General features: G+C 45.3%; 1 protein-coding gene across 3 annotated transcripts in view; it reads right to left on the minus strand.

Annotated features, from left to right (window-relative positions):
• Positions 1-14,039, minus strand: part of ADCY1 (adenylate cyclase 1) — a 573,552-nt gene that overhangs the window by 76,273 nt on the left and 483,240 nt on the right. The window lies entirely within an intron of this gene.

Raw genomic sequence — 14,039 nt, forward strand, 5'->3', positions numbered from 1 at the left:
ATTAAAGGGGTGGACACTGTGGAGGTAACTGTTAAAGGGGCAGGCTTTGTGGAAGTCACTGTTAAAAGGGCGGGCTTTGTGGAGGTCACTGTTAAAAGGGCGGGCATTGTGGAGGTCACTGTTAAAGGGGCAGGCAATGCGGAAGTCACTGTTAAAGGGGCGGGCATTGTGGAGGTCAATGTTAAAGGGGCAGGCACTGTGGAGATTACTGTTAAAGGGGTGGGCATTGTGGAGGTCCTCGTTAAAGGGGTGGGTACTGTAGAGGTCAATGTTATGGGGGGAAACTGTTCATATCTTTTTACAACACACGGAAACATAAAATAAAATAGATGAAATATACCCGTGCAAAGCCGGGTCATTCTGCTAGTCTTTTATATATATAAAAACTAGTTTCTGTCTGTCTGTCTAGACGTCTGTCTGTCTGGACGTTCTTTATGCGCGACCAAACGACTGAACCGATCTTTACCAAATTTGGCACAAAGGTACATCAGGTGTCCGGGAAGGTTTTAGACCGCGGAGATCAGAAACTTCAAAATGCCTTATTTTAATGTTTAACACCTGCAGCCCTCTGTGTTATGTGCCGGCGGGCGCAGCGCAAGGGGGAGTGGTGCATGCAGTGCGGGCGGACAGGCGCGTGATCATCCGCCTGCCCCCTCTCTCCGGATGGCCGAGCGGTTTTAGCAGAGTGTCAGCACATTGCTGACACTCTGCTTGAAACGGCTAACATCTGTGCTGCCACAGATGTCAGCCGTTTATCCCCTTCCATGCCGCGGTCCGTAGGGACCGCTGTATGGAAGATGTTAACAGGGAGGGAGCTCCCTCCCTCTCCCATAGGGGGCTGCTGTGCCTTTTCAGCCCCCGATTATTGACGGGATCACAGAGGGAGGGGGCCCCCCTCCCTCCCCATCACCCGCTGCTCTGTTGTGGAAGCGAGCGATGGTTACCATGGCAACCGGACGCCTTCACAGGCTTCCTGCTGTCCACGGTGCTGATCAGACTTCTGCTAAAGGCAGAAGTCTGATCAGATTTTGTAAAGAGAAAATACAGTACAGTACACTATATAGTGTACTGTACTGTATTATACAGACATCAGATCCACTGGATCTTCAAGAACCAAGTGGGTCTGGGTCAAAAAAAAGTAAAAAAAAAAAAGTAAAAAAAATATATATATTATATTCCCTGCACATGTTTATATCACTGCGTCCGTAACGACCTGATCTATAAAACGGTCATGTTACTTTTCCTGCATGGTGAACGGCATAAAAAATAAAAACTATGATGAAATTTGCCCACCTTACTTCCCAAAAAAGGTAATAAAAGTGATCAAAAAAGTTGTATGTACGCCAAAATAGTACAAATCAAACCGTCACCTCAACCCACAAAAAATTAGCCCCTACATGAGACAATGGCCCAAAAAATTTAAAAAATATGGCTCTCAGACTAAAACATGATTTTTTTTTGTTTCAAAAATGCTTTTTTATGTTAAATGTAAACTAAAACAAATAGAATTGACATATTAGGTATCGCCGCGTCCATAAGAATCTGCTCTATAAAAATACCACATGATCTTAACCCTGAGGTGAACACCGTAATAAAAAAAAAGTGTCAAAAAAGCCATTTTTTGTCACCTTACATACCGAAAAGTGGAATAGAAAGCGATCAAAAAGTTGTATGCCCCCCAAAATAGTGCCAATCTAACTGTCTTGTAACTGAACAATAGAACGTTTGTATGTTTATATATTTTAAAATGTTGAACTTTATTGATACACGTAAAAAAATTGGAACGAGAGTGAATCACTATACAAAATGATAATCACAATAAGGGTTAACCCTTGTGCAGCTATAAATGCAACCAATTGGCACCAAACCTGGTCAGAATATCCTCCTACCCCTATCGTTTGATACGGGGTCTAAGGAGATGTCTCTGCCAAAAAGTATAGCTTACAAGGTAATAAACCCCCATCAATTGTAGGGCATCCAACAATACTATGTGATGTGTCTACAAATAAAGACCGGGCACTGAGGAGACAAAACTACTTACAGGGAGAGGAGTGGGCAGATATGCTATATACAGTGTTCTATATAAGCGTTGATGTACACTTACACTGTGTAAGCTATAACTTCACCCCCAAATCATCCTATTAACTCCCCTAGTAATGTCGCACTAGTAAAGATGATACAGTGCCCGCGACGGCACAGAGCCCTACACCTAGCAGCTTCAGTTTGTATGTGCCTACGTATCGCCCAATATATGCTCAACTCGTTTCTTTGTAGCAAATCATCAGGAGCTGAGGGCATAGACAAACAACACTGACAAACAAGCAGCGCTGCCCCTCTCACATGTGGAGGCGGCAACGTCGGTGCTAGGATGGCCGTGACGTGGGCGCCGAAAACAGCTGATTAAGTCACCTAGGCCACTCCTACCAAAGGCGGAGTCAATCCCCGGACGGCCAATAAAGGAGCTAGACATGCGGTTACCTCAGCAAACCACCGCCCCCATGTCAGCCGCCCACTCCAGGGACAAACCGTTGCTAGTGTCAAAACACTGGGATTTGAACAGGAATAATTCGGCGATTTATAAAACAGCAGGTAGGTATCCGAATACTGAAAATAAGAGGCAACATGTCGTGCAATGGGGGTATCTGCACCATTCCGAATATCGTTTAAGTGCTCACTGATCCGTCTCCGAAATTCTCGGATCGTTTTTCCCACATATTGCATCCCGCATTTACAAGTTGCCAAGTACACAATGCCTCTGGTTTTGCAATTGATAAAGGACCTGATCATATACTCACCTAAAGAATTATTAGGAACACCTGTTCTATTTCTCATTAATGCAATTATCTAGTCAACCAATCACATGGCAGTTGCTTCAATGCATTTAGGGGGGTGGTCCTGGTCAAGACAATCTCCTGAACTCCAAACTGAATGTCAGAATGGGAAAGAAAGGTGATTTAAGCAATTTTGAGCGTGGCATGGTTGTTGGTGCCAGACGGGTCGGTCTGAGTAGTTCACAATCTGCTCAGTTACTGGGATTTTCACGCACAACCATTTCTAGGGTTTACCAAGAATGGTGTGAAAAGGGAAAAACATCCAGTATGCGGCAGTCCTGTGGGAAAAAATGCCTTGTAGATGCTAGAGGTCAGAGGAGAATGTGCCGACTGATTCAAGCTGATAGAAGAGCAACGTTGACTGAAATAACCTCTCGTTACAACCGAGGTATGCAGCAAAGCATTTGTGAAGCCACAACAAGCACAACCTTGAGGCGGATGGGCTACAACAGCAGAAGACCCCACCGGGTACCACTCATCTCCACTACAAATAGGAAAAAGAGGCTACAATTTGCACAAGCTCACCAAAATTGGACTGTTGAAGACTGGAAAAATGTTGCCTGGTCTGATGAGTCTCGATTTCTGTTGAGACATTCAAATGGTAGAGTCCGAATTTGGCGTAAACAGAATGAGAACATGTATCCATCCTCTGATGGCTACTTCCAGCAGGATAATGCACCATGTCACAAAGCTCGAATCATTTCAAATTGGTTTCTTGAACATGACAATGAGTTAACTGTACTAAAATGGCCCCCACAGTCACCAGATCTCAACCCAATAGAGCATCTTTGGGATGTGGTGGAACGGGAGCTTCGTGCCCTGGATGTGCATCCCTCATATCTCCATCAACTGCAAGATGCTATCCTATCAATATGGGCCAACATTTCTAAAGAATGCTATCAGCATCTTGTTGAATCAATGCCACGTAGAATTAAGGCAGATCTGAAGGCAAAAGGGGGTCCAACACCGTAATAGTATGGTGTTCCTAATAATTCTTTAGGTGAGTGTATATTGTTTTTGCGTGACCGTACAAGTAAATATACTTCCAGTTTGAATGACATTACACGCAATACAGCCACTGCAGCGAAATGTGCCCATAGGTCTACTACCCAAACAGGTAGATGCAACAGGGGATTGGTTGTCACGGCGGACATGCACAGTTAGATAAAACACCAACCAGGCTCTGGACGAGAGACGGGGGAAGGGTCACCTCCTAATTTATCCCTGACCTCTTTCCCTACAATGCTCAGCCCACAGACCAAATCTTGATGGTAGATTTGCTGTGTCCACCAGCCTGTACTGACAGAACCCTGAACTCCCTGAGATGGTGAAGTGGGGAGAAAGGAGCTGCCAGCTCGCACAGAACCTGGATGGGTAAGATGACATAAACAACCAAACAAGAAAATACACTTATCTGCTGAGAGCAGGAACAAACCGCCAACCTTCCTTCCAAGACCACAATGAAGAGTATAATCCACTCAGAGCACCTTGGCTGGAGACTATTTAAACTAATGACTCCACCCAGTGCACCTGATGAGGGGCGGATCCAGCACAGCATCAAAACAAATACTAGACTCGTGCTGCAATCCTGGCTGACCTCCGCACATCGTCAGAGTGGGGCATGACAGTACCCCCCCTTCTACGGGTGACCTCCGGACACCCTGGACCAACCTTATCCGGATGGGACCTATAAAAGGCCCTCACCAGACGGCTGGCGTTGACATCTGACGCCGGAACCCACATCCTCTCCTCAGGACCGTATCCCCTCCAGTGAACCAGGTACTGGAGGGAACCCCGCAGAACTCTTGAGTCGAGAATCCTGGAGATCTCAAACTCCAAGTTTCCCTCGACCAGAACAGGAGGAGGAGGCAATGGCGATGGTACCACCGGTTTAACATATTTTTTTAGTAAAGACTTGTGGAAGACATCGTGGATCCTCCAAGTCTGCGGCAGATCAAGTCGAAATGCCACAGGATTGATCACAGCAGAAATCTTATATGGACCAACAAATCTTGGACCCAGTTTCCAAGATGGCATTCTCAACTTGATATTCCTAGTGGACAACCACACCAAATCACCCACACACAGGTCCGGACCAGTCACACGTCTCCTGTCAGCCATTCGTTTATACCTCTCACCCATCCTCTCCAAATTCCCTTGAATCCCCCGCCAGATAGAGGATAAGGCAGAAGAGAATCTCTCCTCCTCTGGCATCCCGGAGGAACCAGACCCAGAAAAGGTACCAAACTGAGGATGGAAACCGTATGCGCCAAAAAATGGCGACTTACCTGTGGACTCCTGCCTACGGTTATTCAATGCAAATTCTGCTAAGGGCAAGAATGAGGACCAGTCCTCCTGATTCTCAGCCACAAAGCACCTCAAGTAGGTCTCCAGGTTTTGATTAGTACGCTCCGTCTGACCATTCGACTGTGGATGAAAAGCCGACGAGAAAGAAAGTTGAATGCCAAGTCGAGAGCAGAACGCCCTCCAAAACCTGGAGACAAACTGCGTGCCCCTATCAGAGACAATATCCGAAGGAATACCGTGCAATTTAACAATATTATCCACAAAAATCTGCGCAAGAGTCTTAGCGTTAGGCAGACTTGTTAGTGGTATAAAGTGAGCCATTTTACTGAAACGATCGACTACCACCAAGATCACTGTTCTCCCGGAGGAACTCGGTAGGTCCATAATAAAGTCCATGGACAAATGTGTCCAAGGACGAGATGGAATAGACAATGGAAGAAGTGAACCAGGCGGTCGAGTATGAGCAACCTTAGACCGAGCGCAGGTTTCACAAGCTGCCACGTAATTCTCAATACTCTTACGCAAACCTGGCCACCAGAACCTCCGGGACACCAGATCACAGGTGGACTTACCACCAGGATGTCCAGCGAGAACAGTATCGTGATGTTCCTTGAACACCTTGTATCGTAGGCCCTCAGGAACAAACAACCTCCCTGGGGGACACGAACCAGGAGCCCCCTCCTGAGCTCCCAACACCTCCATCTCCAATTCAGGGTACAGAGCGGAGACCACCACTCCATCCGCCAAAATCGGCGCTGGATCTTTTGAATCACCTCCCCCAGGGAAGCTGCGAGACAAGGCATCTGCCTTGACGTTCTTGACCCCTGGGCGAAAGGTAACCACGAAATTGAACCTGGTAAAAAACAATGACCATCTGGCCTGTCTAGGGTTCAGACGCTTGGCAGATTGCAGGTAAGCCAAATTCTTATGGTCTGTATACACAGTAACGGGGTGAGAAGCCCCCTCTAACCAGTGACGCCATTCTTCAAAGGCCAACTTGATCGCCAACAACTCCCTATCTCCAACATCATAATTCCTCTCAGAGACCGAGAGCTTCCTGGAGAAGAAGGCACACGGGACCCACTTGCCAGGAGAAGGACCCTGCGAAAGCACCGCCCCAACCCCCACCTCTGATGCATCAACCTCGACCACGAATGGCTGAGATACATCCGGCTGCACCAGAATGGGAGCAGACGCAAAACGCTCCTTAATAGCCGAAAAGGCCTGCAATGCCTCATCCGACCAGACAGAGACATCAGCGCCCTTCTTGGTCATATCAGTAAGAGGTTTGACTAGCGTGGAATAATTCAAAATAAATTTTCTATAATAATTCGTAAACCCCAAAAATCGCATCAAAGCTTTCTGATTCTCCGGTCGGTCCCACTCCAGAACCGCCCGGACCTTTTCAGGGTCCATACGAAAACCAGAATCAGAAAGCATGTATCCCAAAAATGGAAGCTCTTGTACCGCAAACAAACATTTCTCCAATTTGGCGTATAACTTATTCTCCCGCAGGATCGTCAAAACCTGTCTCACATGATCCTGATGGGTCTTCAGATCAGGAGAATAAATTAAAATGTCATCAAGGTAGACTACTACGAACCTCCCCACCAAATGATGAAAAATATCATTGACGAATCGCTGAAATACCGCTGGCGCATTCGTCAACCCAAAAGGCATTACCAGGTTCTCAAAATGACCCTCGTGCGTATTGAAGGCCGTTTTCCACTCATCCCCCTCCTTGATTCTGATCAGATTGTATGCTCCTCTCAAATCCAACTTGGAGAACACCTTGGCTCCAACAATCTGATCAAAAAGATCAGAGATCAAAGGAAGGGGATATGGATCCCGGACTGTAATACGATTCAGCTCCCGGAAATCCAAACACGGTCTCAGTGATCCATCTTTCTTCTTCACGAAGAACAAACCTACAGCCACTGGAGACTTAGATGGTCTAATATGACCCTTTGCCAAACTCTCGGCGACATACTTTCGCATGACCTCTCTCTCGGGTTGAGAGAGGTTGTAGAGCCGAGACTTAGGCAACTTGGCGCCAGGAATGAGATTCACAGGACAATCATAGTCACGATGAGGGGGCAATTCCTGAGCCCCACCCTCCGCAAACACGTCCGAAAAATCTGAGAGATACTGAGGCAAGGCCGTAACGGACACTTCAGAAATAGATGTGACAAGACAATTATCCGAACAAAACTTGCTCCAAACAATGATTTGTCTCGCCTGCCAGTCTATAGTTGGGTTATGTTTAGACAACCATGGCAACCCCAAAACTATTGGAGCTGGCAAATCCTTCATGACAAAACAGGAAATAATCTCAGTATGTGAATCACCCACCCTTAAATGAATATCATGAACAACGTGAGTAAGGCTCCCTTGAGAAAGAGGGGAAGAATCAATGGCAAAAACATGAATCTCGTTCTCTAACGTGCAAATACTTAGTCCCAAACCCTGAAGAAACAGAAAGTCAATTAAATTTACCCCAGCACCACAATCAAGAAAAACATCAACAAACACATTTCGAGACTCTAGCGCCACCATAGCTGAAAGGAGAAAACGGGAACTGCAGGGAACTTGCACACCAGTCTGCTCCACCACACCATTCATACCACCAAGTGTGAGGGAGGTTTTTTTTTCTTTTTCTTTATCACTCTCCGCTGTGGTTCAACATACGGACAAGAAAAAACAAAATGACCCCTCTTTCCACAAAAGAAACATAAATTGTGCGCTTTACGAAAGTCTCTACTATCCGAATGGAAAGATATCTGACTTAACTGCATGGGTTCCTCTCCTAGGCCAGAACAACAAGCAATATCTCCCTGGGCAGCTGGTGGAACAAAACTACACGCGGGAGGAATCCCCTGCACAGAGGGACCCTTACCCCTCTCTCTGATACGTCTATCCAAACGTATCGCCAAAGACATTGCATTTTCCAAAGTATCAGGGTATTCATGAAAAGCCAGAGCATCCTTCAACCTTTCAGATAACCCCTGACAAAACTGGCTACGTAACGCGGGGTCGTTCCACCCCGACTCAGTAGCCCACCTCCTAAACTCTGTGCAGTAAACCTCAGCAGTATGTTTACCCTGTAGTAAGTTACGTAATTTTGACTCTGCCATTGAAACTCGATCTGGGTCATCGTAAATCAATCCCAGGGCTTTAAAAAATTCCTCCACCGACCGGAGAGCCAGAGAATCGGGCGGCAGGGAAAAAGCCCAGGATTGCGCGTCCCCTTTCAGCAAAGACATGACGATACCCACCCTCTGATCCTCATTACCTGATGAAAATGGGCACAAACGAAAGTACAGCTTACATGATTCCTTGAAACTGAAAAAATCATCAGTACCCCCTGCAAATTTCTCCGGAAGAGCGACTTTAGGCTCCCCAACAATTTGACCTGTACCTGAAGCCAACACCCTCTGACACTGTGTGACCATACTACGTAGATCCGCAACCTCCAGGGACAAACCCTGCATGCGGTCAACCAGTGCTTCAATTGACGCCATCCCATAAACACTGAGAAATGGCGGTCACAGTATGGCGGATTATAATGTCACGGCGGACATGCACAGTTAGATAAAACACCAACCAGGCTCTGGACGAGAGATGGGGGAAGGGTCACCTCCTAATTTATCCCTGACCTCTTTCCCTACAATGCTCAGCCCACAGACCAAATCTTGATGGTAGATTTGCTGTGTCCACCAGCCTGTACTGACAGAACCCTGAACTCCCTGAGATGGTGAAGTGGGGAGAAAGGAGCTGCCAGCTCGCACAGAACCTGGATGGGTAAGATGACATAAACAACCAAACAAGAAAATACACTTATCTGCTGAGAGCAGGAACAAACCGCCAACCTTCCTTCCAAGACCACAATGAAGAGTATAATCCGCTCAGAGCACCTTGGCTGGAGACTATTTAAACTAATGACTCCACCCAGTGCACCTGATGAGGGGCGGATCGAGCACAGCATCAAAACAAATACTAGACTCGTGCTGCAATCCTGGATGACCTCCGCACATCGTCAGAGTGGGGCATGACATTGGTATAAACCAGGCATGCTCAACCTGCGGCCCTCCAGCTGTTGCAAAACTACAACTCCCAGCATGCCCGAACAGCCTATAGCTATCAGCCTACAGCAGGGCATTGTGGGAGTTGTAGTTTTACAACAGCTGGAGGGCCGCAGGTTGAGCATGCCTGGTATAAACCATGCACCAACCTATCACCCACATCAGGGTCCGATTGCAAAATTCCCCAGAATTGGGTAAGAGTAGCCCGAACAGTCTCATGAGCATCATCAAAGGTTGCAATGATGCGAATTTTCTCATCATCTGATGGTTTCGTCTGTGGAACCAGTAAAGTATTGCGGTCAGCCGCCAGTAAGTGTTGATGTGCCCTTGCCAATACATGTTGTGGGTACCCTCTCCTCCAAAACCTCTGTTGTAAGTCTTTGGCTGCCACCAAAGAGTCAGACACCTTGGAGCAATTGCGCCGTAAACGCAAATATTGCCCCTTTTTTAAGGGACCCCGGATGGTGACTGTCTCATTGTAGCAGACTATTTGTGGCAGTCTTCTTTCGGAAGAGACGGGTCCCTAGGCATCCCTCCTGGTCCTTAAACACTGTCAAGTCCAAAAAATCTATCTTGTCATCATGGATCTCTGAGGTGAAAAAAAGTCCCATCTGATTTATAGTCAATACCTGCACAAAGTCATCAAAATCTGATTTCGTCACTGACCATAAGATGAACACATCCTCAATGAAACATAGCCATAAATTGACGTATCGTGTCTATCTGCCATTATCATTCGTGAAAACAACCTCTCGCTCCCACCAGTCCAGGTAGAGGTTAGCGAACGTGGGGGCACCTGAGCTGGTGGTAGATCCGACGGTCAAAGAGAAACATATTGTTCTCAAGGATGAACTGGAGCAATTGCAAAATGAGTTGGTGTCACCACCAGTTCTGTGAGAAGATCTGGCAGACTTTTTCTCTACCTCTTGTATGATGTTCTTTGTTTTGGTTTCACTTTCTCATCTCCTTTCCTTCTGCCAGGTGTCACTTATTTGGACTAATCGTCTTCCTTTATAATCCCTCCCATACTGCCTCACTTTGCGGTTTATACTACTTCCTGGATGAGGTGTTCACTGCTGGAGGCTGCTTCTGCTGTTTGTACAGATAAGTCTTTTATTTTATTGTGTTTCCTTGCTGGCTTGATTCTAGGTGACTCTGACTCCGTCCGTATTAAGTGCAGGGAGCCGGTGGTCGTGTCCTCTCACTATTATAGTGTTTTCAGGTGTCACACAGTATTAGGTACGCGGGCATGCAATCGCCTACCATACAGACCATTGCATGTGCATAGCAGTCAGGGAGAGCTCTTAGGGTTTTATAGGCTCACCTATAAGCTCATTAGTTTGGGATCAAGCCAGTCGCTCGTTTATTTATATGTTCCAGCTATCTGCTAACTTCATCCGTGACAGTTGGACTCAATTCATTTTCAGGGGATTGAAACAGTGAAAAGATCTGTGAGAGGTGGCGAGTTTGATAGAAAAGTACTGCAAAAGGAGGCACAATGGACCTTCAGGCTACGGACAGTGCGTCCTGAAGGTCTTAATGAATTTATCTCTTTTGTTTGCTGTAATGGGGTACCGAAGGCGCACTCGGTCTCCCATCAGCCGCAGACCTGCTGCTTAGCATCGGGAGCGAGGATCTGTGTTTGACCTTGTTCCCAAGGCAGCTTTGCTAGCTGGGAGGCTCCCTGCTCCTAGGTCGGCCTTGAGCGCCGAGCTAATCACTCGGTGCTCGACTGGTCGGTCTGTCGGTCATGTGATGCTGGCCAAGTCACATGACCCTCACTCCCCACTATAAATACAGGCAGCCTGCTGGACACAGGTTGCCTGTTAATTTTAGGTATCTGGTGATTGTTTTGTTCCTGCATACTTACCTGATCCTGTGTTCCCTGACGATTCTCTGCCTGCTCCTCCTGTACTGCGCATCTCTCCTGGTATCCTGACCCCGGATTCCACCTGACAATTCTTTGCGGACTCCTGTTGTACTTCGTTTCTCTCCTGGTATTTGACCTTGGCTTTTCCTGACTATTCTCTGCTCATTCCTTAGTACTGCGTAGCTCTCTAGGTATTGACCCGGTCTGTTCACGTTCAGTTATTTGTCTTGTCTGTCTTCCCAGCACGTATCCTAAGTTAGGACTTGAGAGGCAAGTAGGCAGGACCAGGGGTGAGGGTGGAGCGCAGTGGTCACTATCCTCCCCCCTGTGTGTAGTGTACGTTACCGTCACACTTGCTTCATTTAAGATGGTCCCATCATATCTGTTGTGATGGTTTTACAATAGGGGTTCATAACATCCATCTTTGATTGATCCCGTGTAATTCCCCACAATCCATCAACTCTATGAAATATCAATCAGCAAAGTTTATTAATCTGAGTATGGCCCTTTAATGCATATATTTCTGACATCTTCCCACCGCTGTTTAGGATGTGGGTGTTTTGGTGTCAGTATCGTAACAATGGACCTGCAAATATAAATGGGTTCATAATATGATCTTATGTACTTCATTTATACTCACTTGTAGTGAGCTTATTTTCAGTATTTGGATACCTACCTGCTGTTTTATAAATCGCCAAATTATTCTTGTTCAAATCCCAGTGTTTTTACACTAGCAACGGTTCGTCCCTGGAGTGGGCGGCTGACATGGGGGCGGTGGTTTGCTGAGGTAACCGCATGTCTAGCTCCTTTATTGGCCGTCCGGGGATTGACTCCGCCTTTGGTAGGAGTGGCCTAGGTGACTTAATCAGCTGTTTTCGGCGCCCGCGTCATGGCCATCCTAGCACCGACGTTGCCGCCTCCACATGTGAGAGGGGCAGTGCTGCTTGTTTGTCTGTCAGTGTTGTTTGTCTTTGCCCTCAGCTCCTGACGATTTGCTACAAAGAAACGCGTTGAGCATATAATGGGCGATACGTAGGCACATACAAACTGAAGCTGCTAGGTGTAGGGCGCTGTGCCGTCCCGGGCACTGTATCATCTTTACTAGGGGAGTTAATAGGATGATTTGGGGGTGAAGTTATAGCTTACACAGTGTGAGTGTACATCAACGCTTATATAGAACACTGTATATAGCATATCTGCCCACTCCTCTCCCTGTAAGTAGTTTTGTCTCCTCAGTGCCCGGTCTTTATTTGTAGACGCATCACATCATAAATCATAGTATTGGTAGATGCCCTACAATTGATAGGGGTTTATTGCCTTGTAAGCTATACTTTTTGGCAGAGACATCTCCTCCTTAGACCCCGTATCAAACTATAGGGGTAGGAGGATATTCTGACCAGGTTTGGTGCCAATTGGTTGCATTTATAGCTGCACAGGGGTTAACCCTTATTGTGATTATCATTTTGTATAGTGATTCACTCTCTTTCCAATTTTTTAACGTGTATCAATAAAGTTCAACATTTTAAAATATATACACACACAAACGTTCTATTAGTCAGTGACAAGTGTTTAGAGGTGAACGGAATCCAATCATATCTTAATCAGTGAATTGCCAATCTAACTGTCATCTCATCCCACAAAAATGATACCCTACCTAAGACAATCGCCCAAAAACTGAAAAAACTATGACTCTCAGACTATGGAGACACACTAAAACATGATATATATTTTTTTTATTATATTATTGTGTAAAACTTAAAAAAAATAAAAGAAGTATACATATTAGGTATCGCCACGTCCGTAATGACCGACTATAAAAATATCATATGACATAACCCCTGAGGTGAACACTGTCAAAAAAATTAAATAATAACTGTGCTAAAAAACCATTTGTTTTGTCACTTTACTTCACTAAAAGTGCAACACCAAGCGATCAAAAAGGCGTATGCCCCCCACAATGGTGCCAATCTAACCATCACCTCATCCCGCAAAAAATGATACCCTACAATCGCCCACTAAAACATGTTTTCTTTTTGTTTGAAAAATGATATTATTGTGTAAAACCTAAATAAATTTAAAAAAGGCATACATATTAGGTATTGCCACGTCCTTTAAGAACCTGCTCTAAAAAAATACCACATGACCTAACCTCTCAGGTGAACACTGTAAAAAAACGGTGTCAAAAAGGCTATTTTTTTGTTACCTTAAATCACAAAAAGTGTAATAGCGAGCGATCAAAAAGTCATATGCACCCCAAAATAGTGCCAATCTGTCATCTCATCCCGCAAAAATGATACTCAACCTGAGACAATTGCCTAAAAACTGAAAAAACTATGGATCTCAGACTATGGAGACACTAAAATATGATTTTTTTTTATTTTGTTTCAAAAATGATATTATTGTGTAAAACCTAAATAAATAAAAAAAGGTATACATATTAGGTATCGCCGCGTCCGTAAGAACCTGCTTTATAAAAATAGCACATGATACGTTGTAAATAATATAAAAAAAAGTGCCAAAACAGCTATTTTTTTCCTGTAACAAAGCAAGGGTTAACAGCCAAACAAAACTCAATATTTATTGCCCTGATTCTGTAGTTTACAGAAATGCACCATATGTGGTCGTAAACTGCTGTATGGCCACACGGCAGGGCGCAGAAGGAAAGGAACGCCATATGGTTTTTGGAAGGCAGTTTTTGCTGGACTGGTTTTTTGACACCATGTCCCATTTTGAAGCCCCCCTGATGCACCCCTAGAGAAAAACTCCAAAAAGTGACCCTATTTAAGAAACTACACCCCTCAAGGTATTCAAAACTGATTTTCCAAACTTTGTTAATGCTTTAAGAGTTAATGGCAAATGGAGATGAATTTTCAGAATTTCGATTTTTTTTTTACTTTGCATCACAAAAAGTGTAATATAGAGCAACCAAAAATCATATGTACCCTAAAA

Source organism: Bufo bufo, chromosome 5, assembly GCF_905171765.1.
Source record: "Bufo bufo chromosome 5, aBufBuf1.1, whole genome shotgun sequence".
Lineage (NCBI taxonomy): Eukaryota > Metazoa > Chordata > Amphibia > Anura > Bufonidae > Bufo > Bufo bufo.